The sequence below is a fragment of the Podarcis erhardii genome, assembly GCF_964252035.2.
Source record: "Podarcis erhardii genome assembly, chromosome: 4".
Taxonomy (NCBI): Eukaryota; Metazoa; Chordata; class Lepidosauria; order Squamata; family Lacertidae; genus Podarcis; species Podarcis erhardii.
The window spans coordinates 51155476-51169312 of record NC_138508.1 but is presented as its reverse complement, the minus strand read 5'-3'; the positions used below and the strand labels follow the sequence as shown (position 1 = coordinate 51169312).

The following is a 13837-nucleotide window of genomic DNA, read 5'->3' as shown; positions in this document are numbered from 1 at the left end:
TAAAAAGTCTTACCAATTTAAATGGCAATCCTAACCACACTTACCTCGAAGAAAGCCCCATTAAATCCAACAGGGCATACAACTGAGTAGATATGGTTAGGATTGCATGGTAAGTATAGTTTGAAAAATACAAACCATTATATTCTCTATTTTGAAAAGATGGTTTAATTCTATCCACAACATATCACAAATGAAATACTTAGGACTCAGTCAAACCCCACTAAAGGTCTACAGTCCATAGGACACATGGAGTCTGGGTTTTAAGCCACCTCTCATTTCCATTACCCACAGTGCTTGAATGTAAAGTGCTCTGGGCATAGGACATCGTTTAGAGGGTGAGTGGTCCATAGGTTCCTGTTTCAGACTGTAGTGTTGCTCTCTCTCCCACCAACAGGTAAGCCCAGCTGGGGACCAAAAATATAGGTATATGCTTACCAGGAAGCACTTTGCTGCTGTTCCTCAAAACTAGATTAACATGCCCATCATCAGTTCACAGATGAAATATGGTAGTACTTTACTGAACTATCAAGAAGAAGAAGAAGATATATGAATTTGGCCTAGGGTTCACTTTCCCCCTTACAATTTAGGCATGCTCCTCAAATCTTTAAAAACTGAGATACTTTGTCACTATGGAGATATGTCCTGCTATGAGAAATATAGGAGGGGACCTAGATTAGTGGTCACACACATATTTTCATGTAGGAGATCACAGATGCAAACTCTACTACCTCCAGTTAAGAAAGGTTTCCAGTGGCTGGTTTGGGAAAGAGCTTTGTGGAGCTGCTGCCAGTCATAACAGACAACATTCAGCCAAATAATCAAGTGGCTAATTCAGTATAAGACACTTCCATAGTCAAACTCTGTCACTTGTGCCCTGTTTTCATAGCCAATTCTGAGAGGAAAAGGATGACCAATATGTTTACTTCAATGTTCCTCCTCCAAATCACTGTGATTGGAGTGTACTGGGAAAACAATCAACTGTGATTAAAAGCTAGACCTGTCCATCAAAATGAAAGAACTTCCCCCACCACCTCTCTATGGTTACCAGACGTCCCCATTTCCTGGGGACAGTCCCCAGATTTACAAATCTGTCCCTGGACAAAATCCATCCCCGGAATGTCCCCGGATTTCATTGAATGTCCCAGGATTTATATTTTAAGTGTTGTAGATTTATTAGTAGGGAATGAATGTTGCATGATTGGTTCAATGGCACAAGACACATCATATGGGGACTTCCGGTGACGCAAAATGGCAGATGCCATGGCAGCGAGCAGCTCCTGAATCCAGCCAGAGCCAGCTGTGCTACCAGGCTGGCTCTGGGCTGCTGAGACTGCTACTGCCACCGCCACTGCCGAGGGGGAACCAGGGACGCCCGGCGCGTCAACCCCGGAAAACCCTGGAGCCAACACAGGGAGGAGGAGGAGAGAGAAAGAGGAAGGAGAAAAAAAGTGGAAAGCCCCGACTTGCCGCACTGCTGCTGCCGCCGCCGCTAAGGAAGAGTAGTAGGAGAGCACCAGGAGGGCAAGGACATGTGGCCAAGCCCAGGCCCAACCTGAGCCTACTCCACAGCGGCTAGCACTCCAAGAGAGCAGGTTGGGGCCCAGAGGAAGGCCGTGCGACAGAGGAGACCACAGAAGAGAAGATATTACTTAATCTTTTTTAAAAAATAACTCCCCCCTCTTTTTTTAAAAAAAACAACAACGTGCCCTCGGATTCTTTGAAAAAAAAATCTGGTAACCTTACTCTACACCCTTGCTGTCTCTTCTGTGCCACCTCCCTTCTTGAACTCTGGATGTTTCCCCAGTCAGCTTGGTTTTGTTTCTCACTAAATCAAGTGGAGGGGGCAGCTATGCATTTGCCTTTATAGGAAAACCAAGGCAACCAAGTTGCTTGGACGACTGGACATCCCTTGCTCTGCTACAGCATGCCCTGTTAACAGTGCAATCCAACTTGGTGCTGTGAAATATTACCCCAAATCATTCCAATTCAGCTTCTTTGGGGGGTACACAGAGAGCCAATGCACACCGCTAATGTCTCAGTGTCCACAGGTAGAATGCTTGCTGAAATATTATTCTGTGTGCCACAGGTCTGTCCTGTGGTCATCACAAAACAATGAAGTTAACCTACTTTTAAAACTCTTAAAGTGACATTGTCTTAGAACATTCAATATGGCACAAGAGCATTCTTAGTGACTTATCTGGCTTACATACTATGGGGCATTCTGAGCCAACTAATCAAGTTCCTTAATTCAAGGTGAACCTCTATTGCTTCCATGACAGTGGCGAACTAATTATTACATTTTTATATTAATGGAAGCAAATGTATTTATATTCACTGATGAAGTTTGGAAGGTTAAAGCCGTCTTAGCCAAGATATATAATGTAGTAAAAATACAACGTAAAAAATTATTAGTGAATTAATTCCATGCAGAATTTTTCACAGCACGTATTGGAAGGTTGGTATTCCTTTACATGTTGAATTAGTATGGACCCATGTACTACACAGACTAATTGATAAATTTCACTTTAATTGACATTGGGACAACAAAGAATCTGTCTTTCTGGACAATGTTGGCAGTCTCATATCCAAATGACCTCCAGCATTAGGTAGAGGTTTTGAAACTATGGTATGAATTTATTACTTTCTTCAGCATTTAGTAAAAAAGACAAGGTGAACAATGAAGTTAAAAGCCATAAATTATACATAATTTCAAAAAGAAAAAAGGGGGCATACTGCTGCCTCACTTCAGTGTGATTCATTGTGATTCAGTGTGATTCTGCAAATGTATGCAATGTTTATGAATATAGACTGCTTATAGAATTATATAATGGAATTGTAAACATGAGTTAAATGGTATTATTTGAATTTTGAAGTGTGAAACCAGTTCTTGCCATGTTACATTTTCTTTAGTACAATTTGGACATTTGGATTAAAATAGACTTCACCAATGCCACTTCTAGCACAGTACCATGAAGTTTTCCATTTTTGTAATCTTTCAACTGTGCTGTCTCCTCTTTCCCCCTTGGATAAATCTGTTTAGCACAGAGGTGCTGAGCTTTCTCCGACTCGTGCTCATTCTGTCGGCCTAAGTAGCTTTCCTTGTGACCAATCATGTGGGGTCTTTTTGGCTCACTTACTGTCAACTGCTCAGTTTTCATAATCAGAGCATGAGGGGAATGTGTCTCGAGTTCTCTGAGAATTAATTGTCTAGTCATGCATGGGCTTCCATTTTAAGGGGATTATAAAGTAGACCTATGAAAATCCCCACAATGCTCTGCTTTGCAAGTCAGAGTAGTAAGTCAGTCCCAGTCTATTAATGTCTACAAATTACTCAGTCTTCTCTGAAATGTCATGTACAGAAAACATTCTCCTTTATTTAAGAAGGTTGCTGCTGCAGTAATGAGGTAACCAGAGTCATCCTTATAGTACAGTGTGCCATCTCCAAAAATACTAATGTGCTGCACCATACCCATAGGAAATTTAGCCAAGTAACTCACATTAATCATCAGTCTTTTTCAGTAACACTGACTTGGAGTTGAACATTTTAGCCATGTACAAAACACAGCATTGAGAATTGTTTAATTGTGGCCGATGTGATACATATGATGTAGACTTGAACTTGGATTCAGGACTATTGCATAGACAGGAAAAAGCTACGACCTCTGTACAAAGTACTGGCATATAGAAGTGATTCTGAAAGCACTCAGATTTGATCCATAATGTTTGAAACAGCCCATTGATGGGGGGGGGGGAGCTGTCCTTATAAGGACCTGGACAAAATGAAGGTATGCTGTGAAGAAACACAGTGATGCTTCTATGTTATTTCACTCAGATGAAGATGAGTGGGAAGTAATATGGAGTCTCTCCAGAAACTGTGAATATTTGAAGTGTTGTAGGCTTTGTATGCATCAAAGTGTGACCCACTGGACTTTGTATAGCTAGAGATATCAACCTTATAGAATCATAGAACTATAGAGTTGGAAGGGACCATGAGGGTCATCTAGTCCAACCCCCTGCAATGCAGGAATCTCAACATTAGCATCCATGAAAGTTGGTCATCCAACCTCTGCTTAAAAACCTCCAGTGAAGGAGAGTCCACAACCTCATGAGGGAATCCATTCCACTGTTGAACAGCTCTTAACGTCATAAGGTTCTTCCTGATGTTTAGTCAGAATCTCCTTTCTTGTAACTTGAATCAATTGGTTTGGGTTCTACCCTTCAGAGCAGGAGAAAACAAGCCTGTTCCATCTTCCATGTGACAGCCCTTTAGATATTTGAAGATGGCTAGCATATCTCCTCTCAGTCTCCTATTTTCCAACCTAAACATGCCCAGCTCCTTCAACCATTCCTCATATGGTTTGCTTCTCAATATCCTTCTTTTGTTCTGTGATGCCCAGAATTGGACACAGTGTCCTGACCAAGGCAGAATAAAATGCCAGTTTAATTATCTGTTCTAGGATGTTTCCTGGTATTGATGTCCAGCTTACTGGTTGGTAGTTACCCGGGTCTTCTTCCCCTGCCCCTTTTTGAAGATGGGGACTACATTTACCTGCCTGCAGTCTGCAGGGACCTCACCTGTTCTCCAAGAATTTTCAAAGAATATAGACAGAGGGTCTGAGACTCCTTTAACTTCCTTGTGTACTGCTCATCAGGCTCTGGATTTTTGAATGCATGTAAAATATTGAGGTGTTCCCTTACCACCTCTTTACCTATCTTAGGCTGCAGCTCCCTTTCTTGTATCATTTATTGGTTGGGCATTGATTTCCTTTTGGGTAAAAACAGGGACAAAGTAGGTGTTGAGCAGTTCTGCCTTTTCTCTGTCACCCAATAACATTTTTCTGTCTTCTCCACTTAGAGGTCCTACTACTTGTTTATTCTTCTTCTTGCTTCAAACATAGCTGAATAAACCTTTTAAAATTATTTTTAACCAATCCTGCAATCCTGAGCTCATTCTGAGCTTTGACCCACCTGACATTCACCCTACAACTGTTGGCTACTTATGTATACTCCTCCTTCCTGATTTCCCCTTTCTTTCACTTCTTATACAGTGCATGTCTTCTTAAATCACAGCTCATCTGCAAGTTCCTTATGCAGCCACACTGGTTTATTTAGTTGCTTGCCTCCCACTTTACTTTCTTGATGGAATTGTCTGTCTTTGTGCCTTCAATATTTCACCTTTAAGAAACTTCCATCCATCTTGAACTCCTTCTCCTTGCGTATTTCTGACCGTGGGATCTCAACCAGTAGTTCCTTAAGCTTTCTGAAGTTGGCATTCTTAAAGCCCAGAGTGCATCTCCGGCTACATTCAGCTTTCCCTTGCCTCTGTATCTTGAAATCCATAAGGACACAATCACTTTCTCCCGTTTCCCAGTACTTCTACTTCATCAATCAATTCTTCCTTGTTGGTGAGGACTAGGTCCCAGTTTGGTCCCGTGTTGCTTCTTCCGCCTTCTGGCAAAGGAAATAGGCATATTAAATAGGCAATGTAAAAGAAGTAGTTTCTAATAAAGTATGGTTTCTTGATACACCTGGTGATGTACTTTGCTTGGTGGGATAGTAGGGGGAAATGGAAAAGAGGTTTATGGAATTGGAAACAAAGCAACATCCAGTACCGAATTTCTTCTACGCCCCAACAACAAACCTGTTCCAGGCACATCTGAAATCAACTAAACATCTCCTTGTTTACAAATCTGAAATTACATAATTAGGTTTTGAGTTCAGAAACATTTGATTTCGAGTGGCTGCTTAAATTCCATTGCCTTCAATAGAGCTTAATTAAATGCTTGATTGATTTCTTCTAAAATTAAGCTGTCCTGATTAAGGGTTGCTTACACTGTTGGAACATGACGACAAGAGAGATTTTCCCCAGTCTAGTGCTTGCATTACATCACCCATCATCCCTGACCATTCACATTGCTAACCGGGGCTTTAATCGAAAATGTCTGGAGGGCACAACATTGGAGAATGATGTAGACATCTACATGCAGACTTTTAGAGGCCTTGTAATACGATATGTTTTTTAAACAAATGCACAAAAATGTAGACAATGAAATCTAAAATAAAATATTTATAGCAGAATATTTAGAAATGTGTTATAGATAAAATATCTGCACATTTAATGTCTACACTGGTGTCATTAACCTGTTGATCAGTGGGGACTCAAATATTTTCAGTTTTCTGCACATTATTAACCTCAGGGTTTTACATCTTTGTTTAATCCAAATACATAAAAAGCTCATAAAGTCCAATAAATAAAACTAGAAACTTCAGTTTCCAATTATTCTTCAGCCTTTTGAAGCCATATTGGTCAGACGTTCTGCAGTAAATGTTAAACAGTTGGCCTTCACACACTGTCCTTTCGGTTAACACTGGGCAGCTGCCTTTTATTGGAAAGGTTATTTGCATTTTAATACATCAGAATAAAATCATTTCAACTTACATCAAAACAGCTATTTTCCAAAGGTCTTTTCTTTGGAAAATAAATGCTCCTCTAATAAGATGTATTAAGAGAAAATTTCAACATTAACTTTGCTTTCAATCTGAACAAACTTTGATAGAGAAATATATTGTTAAATTAATGGGATTTTGGATTTCCTTCTGGAAAGCAAGCTAACTGTTCATATGTATGTGTATTCCTTATGTGGAAGAGGTAGTGAAAGATGTGTAGTGAATGTTTGGTTGATCCTCATTAATGCGTTTTGATAGATCTATCCTCCATTAATTTGTGTAACCTAGAACACAATTATTCATTTCATCATATGAAAATTGAGTCAGCAGGCCTTGTCTGGCTATAGCATAGTTTCTCAAATTGTGGAAAGTGCCCTAAAGGTAGTTGACAATTGTGGGGTATAAGACATGTTGGAATCACACACTCTAACCAAGACTTAGCTTACATTTCTCATTATTATTATCTGACAAATATTTGAAAATGTTCATCTTGGAGCTCCTCCTGAACAGTTGGATAATTTAATTCCTTCCCTATTTCATGAAATAGCCCCTCCAGTTTCTCCATCCATGAATGTTGGATGCATCTGTGGGTTCAGTTTTAATATTGTTTATTATTTTAAGATTGTTAAAGGAAGCAGTGGACTAAGGTCCCTGTGTCTTCTAGTTCTCCTTAGTGTCCCGCTCGTTGAGAACATGAGGCTCATAGGAGAAGCAGAAACCTGTGAAGGCAAGGCAAAGCAAAGCAGAGAGCAAACAAGAACAGGACCATGGACAGCTCCAGTGATGCCTTGCTAACTGAAGCACCTTTTCCCTAAGTCATCTGCTGGAAGGTTACCTCTGTAGGGAACTATAGCCAAGTGAGGAATGTGGTAGAGAAGATGATTGGTATCAAAAGCCTTGGTGAGATCAATAAGAAGGAGAAAGATTACACTCTTCTAGCCCCTTTCTTGATAGTGGTCATCAATCAGGGTGACCAAGGCCAGTTCTGCCCCATAACTGCACCTGAATCCATACTGGAATGGGTCCAAATAATCAGTATTGTCCAAGAGTGATGGTATCTTCCCTGACCATTGGCAAAACTAGCTGGAGTCCAAGAGAATCTGGAGGGGCAGATTGTGAAATTGCCTATTATAGGAAAGCAAGTAATTTAATACTTTACAACGTCATACTTTGTAATTCAACTGAAACAGCAAGTATGAATTTGTTGACTCTGCCTATAGGAACTCTACTGCTTTTACTGTTTTGAAAGCAATGAAATGGAAACAATTTTAATAATGCCAAAGTCAACATGAAAACCTAAAGCATGATCATCACTGAATCATAATGCAGGTAGGTAATTTTGCTTTACTTTTGTTTGATATTTACACTGTACTGTCCAACCAATTTAAAAGTATGCTGAAGGAGGACCATAAGTGTCATCAGCCCTGATCCAGGCAGCATGAGGTCAATGAGATTGCATTATATTTGTAGGTTGTGAACTATTGGCTAATATATCCTCTATCATTGTGATGAATCTAGTTGCTTTCCACTGGCCCTTATGAATTTCCTTCCTGTACCACCTGCACAGAGCTTAAAAGTTATGGGCTATTTATTCCACATAAAACCATATTCCCTTTGGGCAGCAATTTTTGAGGCCATATGTCAGTGGTGGACACACCCAGAGGCAAAAGATGAGTGGGATCATAGACAAAACTAGGCAGAGCAATGAGTGTGTCTCCTTTGTACAGTAGGCTACATACAACACACACACACACACCCCTCCACCCTCTGCTCAAGGAAGTAGGAAGCATTTTCACAGTTCAATGACACATCCCAACTAGGAAAAAGCACTGAAGGAGAGCATATTGCTGGATTTATGAAGGACATGGTCTGGAGAATTCTTGAAGGCTGGATGAAGAAGCATCAAGGGCTATATTATGAAGTTTCTTGCATTTGCTAGATGAGGGATTGGCTAATATTAAAAAATACAGATTTATTGGATTTAGAAGGACATGATAATAGATTTGGATACCATGCGTATTTATTGTATCAGAAGGCAAAAGTACATAAAAGTTTTCATATAATAAGAAGTGTGATTTTAAAAGTGTGGGTGAAATATAAAGGCTTGTTAGAACAAAAAAACACCATGGTGGCTTCCCCACTGGAAGCAATATCCTTGAAAAAATTAAATATGAATCCTAATTGGGCAACATACAGAGAACTGTTATCAGAAAAGGATAACCAATTAAAATTGAAGAAATTTCAAGAAATAAGAGGGTTAAAATAAGAGGAAAGGTAACAATCTGGTTACAATATTTCCAGTTGAATGATACAGTATATTCAAAGAGGATAAAAAAGGAAGGATTTAATTATGAAATTTCAAATTTCCAGAGAAAAATAATAGAAAATGACAATAAATTGTTATCAAAAATGTACAATATATTGTTGGAATGGGAAACTAAGGATGAAGAGGTCAAGTGTGTTATAACAAAGTGGGCAATAGATGTGGGACATAATATGATGGTAGACTGGGAATGATTATGGAAGAATGATATAAAATTTACAGCGTGTACATTACTTAAAGGGAATTATATGAAAATGATGTATAGGTGGTATTTAACACCAGTTAAATTAGCAAAAATGTATAAAACAAGGGGAAATAAGCGTTGGAAATGTAAAGAAATGGAAGGTATGTTTTATCACATGTGATGGCAATGTAAGGTTATATATATATAAATGAGAAATGATATATAATGAATTAAAAAAAATGTTTAAAATAACCTTTGTTAAACAACCAGAATCTTTCTTATTAGGAATTAGAGGAACTGATCTACCAAAAGAATACAAAACTCTGTTTATGTATGCAACAACAGCCGTGCAAATATTGCTAGCCCAGCACTGGAAAGGAGAAGAAGTCCCTACTAAAGAAGACTGGCAAATTAAACTAATGGAATATGCGGAAATGGCTAAATTAACTGGGAAACTTAGTAATCAAGACAATTAATATATTAGCAGGATTTTTTTAAAAAAACAACAACAATACTTGTAATGTTATGGAGAATGTTTAAATAAGGAAGTAATTAGAGATAAAGATTTTTTGTTGACGTGCACAAATGAAAATAACACAAAGGGACCAGAGGAGGGAGTGGAGGGAAATCAGGGGATTCGATGAATCCCAAAATATGGATTAATACTAAGAGTGAATATAGATGTTTTAATTGTTTTATTTTGTGTAGTTCCCCCCCCCATTTCTTCTTTCTCTCTTTTTTTCTTTTTCTTTTTCAATGCCATGATTGTTTATTGAGAAAATTAATAGAAAAAGATTTTTATAAAAAAGAGAAACATCAACGGCCTGAAGTTTCCCCACTCCTGATTTATATAGTGAGAGAATTAAGACAAAATATCATTAAATTCATGCTACCAGGCATAAAAGAACAGCCATCAAAGGTCTCTTTCCTGTGACTAATTCTTGGAACATCCTACTCAGCTTCACTAGCAGCTGGCTGATATTGTCAAATGTCACATAGATGGGCAGGTTGTCAGTGCATTTGGAACTGCAACGTGTGGGAGATGTAGCTGCCTTACATCTGACAACCATGCTTGTTTTACTTCCTTGCCCCATTTCAAATATCTGGCACCAGCCAGGTTAGGGAGCAATTTAGCTGTAGACATCAGTTATACTGAATCATCTCACAGAGATTGGAGACAGTGGTGCAAGTGGTTATCTTGAAAATGCTTCTGTAATAAGTGATAAATATACAATCTGTTTTCTTGCAGCCTAAAGAAGGCATTGACTGCTGATTCTTTCAAGAACTCTGTTGACAATTCAAAAGTGTTCTGTATGTGAAAATCTCCTTTGTCTTTTTTTGAAAACATGTGTTTTAGTTAAGATTCTTTCTTTTTTCCTGGGACAATTTAATTTGTTCATTTGCATGGGAAGGACCAAAGAGTAAATGTGCCAATAACTGGCTTGTACTAGGAAGAATTTTTGAGAATACCAGGGGTAGAGGGCGACTAGGAGTTGGATTGCTATATTTAATATATAGTATTAAGTATAGTATTAAATACTATATTTCATATATAGATGATGTCATTGAAAGTAGCCTTCCACTCCTCCCTTTTTAAACACAGTTTAAAAGAAGTATTGACCGTATATACTTTCCATGATAGTGTAGGGCACAGGAACAACAAAGTATTTGGCACCAGGAGGGGGTTCTAAAGTGCCTGCTGTTGCCCACTGTTAATGCGCAGGAATGCCTGGAACAGAATTGACAAGAGATTAAATGACCAGCAGCAATGTTAACTCCAATGTGTGTGGAAGAAAATCTGAATTATTGTCTATTACTTTTTTTCATCACTTTGTCTGAGACAAGATATCTCAAAGCACCTTACAAATCTATAGAAGGTAGAACAACCTGATAATCAAAACCAAATTCTCTAGGGAAAATGCAATGAAACCAAATTCCTAAAAGTGCCAATCCAACAAGAACCGTAAAAAGAATGAATACTAACCAATCACAAAAGTAGGCAGAAAGCATACCATAGCATGGACAAATGAGAATGCCTTAACCTGGCACCTAGAAGTTGGCAACCATTGTTTCAGGTGTGTTTCCCTAGGGAAATCATTCCACAAATGGGGGAACCACCACTGGGAAAGCTTGTTTTCAGATTGTCACCCTCTGCAACCTCCCTCAGAGGAGGCACATGGAGAAGGGCCTCTGATGATAATCACAAGGTCCAGGAGGCTTTGGAGGGCAGACTGATTTGTCAGTAGTGTTTTGACTTCCTTCCACTGCATTCTCTTCCTGTGTCAGATTACCATGGAAACAACGCTAGCATTAGCATTATTTCCATGGTGAGCTGGCACAGGAAGATGAACATAGTGGAAGGAAGTCGGAACACAGCCAAGACATGAAAGACTCACTGGCCGCTTGTAGGTGGCAAAACTTCTTTTAAACTTTTCATTTAAGGAAAGAAAAAACTAATCTAGGCCTCCTTGTCTTTAGGGTAAGATAAAGATGCCCCCCCAAAAAAACCCTACACACCCCTCTTAGAAATTATCTTGCCCTAAGAAAAACAAATAGAATGATTCTGTGAAAAGGGAGAGGGAACTTGGCTTTTGTCTCATTTGATGTTTCATTTCTTTTGCTAGTCTACTCTTTTCTGTGATGCCTGATTGATTTCTTGTTATTATTGCTATTGCCCCTGAACTATTAACTAGTCCCTTTTTAAACCACAGTATCATTTTGTGGTACTCTTATTATCTCTTCCAGTTGTATTGGAAGAGATTTGGAATGAGAAATTGATCTTTAGCTGTAAACTAATAAATCTCCCCAGGTATAGGTCAATATCATAATAATAGGATAGTTACCATCACATTTGGCTCACTGTCTGCTGTGGCAAAATTACGTAACTTATGTAATGGGAAGGGTTTGGATCAAGCAGTTCCAAAGCTTCCCTTGGTCTGCCTCTGAACCGCCCCCCCCTTCTTCTACTGCCATCAGAAGGATATTGATGCTGGGTGAGCTTTCCACCACCAGGGGCAGATGTCCTTTTGCTGGTGAAGATGGAGCCCCTGAACTCCCCTTCCAGATTGCTTAGGATTACTCCCTTAATTGCTGCCATTTGTTTTATCATGTAAAGTTGCTTTATGTCATATTTTCCCCAGTTTCATTTCCTGAGTTTTGCTTTCAGTTCGTAAGAAGAAAATGTGTTCTGATCATTCAAATAAGTATCATGTGCATGTTTTCTCTGTGAAAGGACATATGTTGTGTCACTTTCAAATGTTGTAATAGTTGTGTTTTTAATTCAAAGATAAAATGCATGAGTAGTGCACTAACAACATCAAATCACTTAAGAGGGGTTACATTAGTAAGCTGTCTATGCCCTACTGGAGTGGTTGTGGTGGGCACTCAGCCAAATGCATTTGATGTCAAAGGCAAAGCACACCTACTGTGCCTGATTGCTGTCATCATATCCTTCATACCTACCCTGCTGTTTATTCTAGAGTGACCAGTCTCATTTCAAACAAATTGGGCAGGGGATTCTGTCACATTTCTCCTGATTCTGCTCTTTGTGATATCACTGTTGCATTTTCTCTGGCTATTCACCAAACATTTCCTTTTGCATTGCCTAAAACAGGTCAGCTGAACAGGTGGTCACAGTCCTGCTCTTAAAGCAGGCCCTCTTTAGAAATTATGCCCATTTTTTCCCCGTTTTGCTGTTCTGTAGCTCTGCCATGTTACAAAGTCAAGGCAAATAGGAACCACTACATTATGTCAAGTCTTGCAGCTACATGTCTGGGCATTTTTGCAAATGGCCATTCTGCCTTTCCAGATATATATTATCTTGTATACACCTTACAAACACTTTCATTGTGTGGTGCCAAGTGATTTTCTATTTGGTTAGTGTACATTGTTCAAAGCATTGTGCAGGTATTTGATAAATGGTATATAGTAAAACAACATAATCAGTACTGTCTTATAAAATTATTTCTAATCACATCTGCTTCTGGAGAAGGACAGAATACAAACTTAAAAGACAGCTAGAAGAAGTATCCACCCAATTTGGCATTGTAATTACAACTTTTAAACAACTTTTATGGACAGGAATATAAACTAGAAATTTCAAACCACTTTTTATAGGGAAATTCTAGTTGATATGTCCTTGCCATACCGCCACATATATGGAAGTGTGTTTCATTGAAGTTTAGAATTAGGGACCAAATGATTTTTCAGTGTTTTCACTGTAATACTGTTTTTCATAGAGTTATATAATTGTAGAGTTGTAAGGAATCCCACGTATCATCTAGTCCAATGGCCTGCAGTGCAGGAATCTCATCTTGATCATGCATGATAGATGGCCATTCAACCTCTTCTTACAAACCTCCAAGGAAGGAGAGTCTACCACATCCCAAGGGAGTCCATTCCACTGTCAAAACAGCTCTTGTTGTCAGAAAGTTCTTCCTGATGTTTAGCTGGAATCTTCTCTGTTGCAACTTGAAGCCATTGGTTTGGGTCCTAGTCTCCAAAGCAGAATAAAATAAGCTTGCTCCATGTGACAGCCAAGTGACATCCATGTGACAGTTTCAATGTCAAGCTCATCAGCTTGCCTTGCGTCCTTCCCTCTCACAGTGCAGGCACAGCCCATGCCATCACGTCATCAATGTGCTCATTTTTTTATAATTTTGATCACTTTTTATCTTTGGCCAATATGTACAATCAGCATTCCCTATCCCCAGCCAATGCATGATTGCTATTAGTATGAAGTGGGTACCATATCTATACAGGTGTATGTGCATGGGGCTCCCTCCATGGTGACAGGAACTCTGACTGACTGGGTTCTTGGCACCCTATTCTAGGCAGCACAATTTTTGGAAGCTCCTTCATATGCTAACATGAGCTGTACTGTG

General features: G+C 39.1%; 2 long non-coding RNA genes across 2 annotated transcripts in view; one reads left to right on the top strand and one right to left on the bottom strand.

The window, feature by feature from the left end:
* LOC309340671 overlaps positions 1-13837 on the top strand; it is a 76058-nt gene that overhangs the window by 38978 nt on the left and 23243 nt on the right. The window lies entirely within an intron of this gene.
* On the bottom strand, positions 5072-11185 carry LOC309340049. The gene is made up of 2 exons (XR_014155768.1): positions 10939-11185; positions 5072-5451 (listed from the first exon to the last, which is right to left on the bottom strand). It is a non-coding gene; the product is annotated as an uncharacterized lncRNA (long non-coding RNA).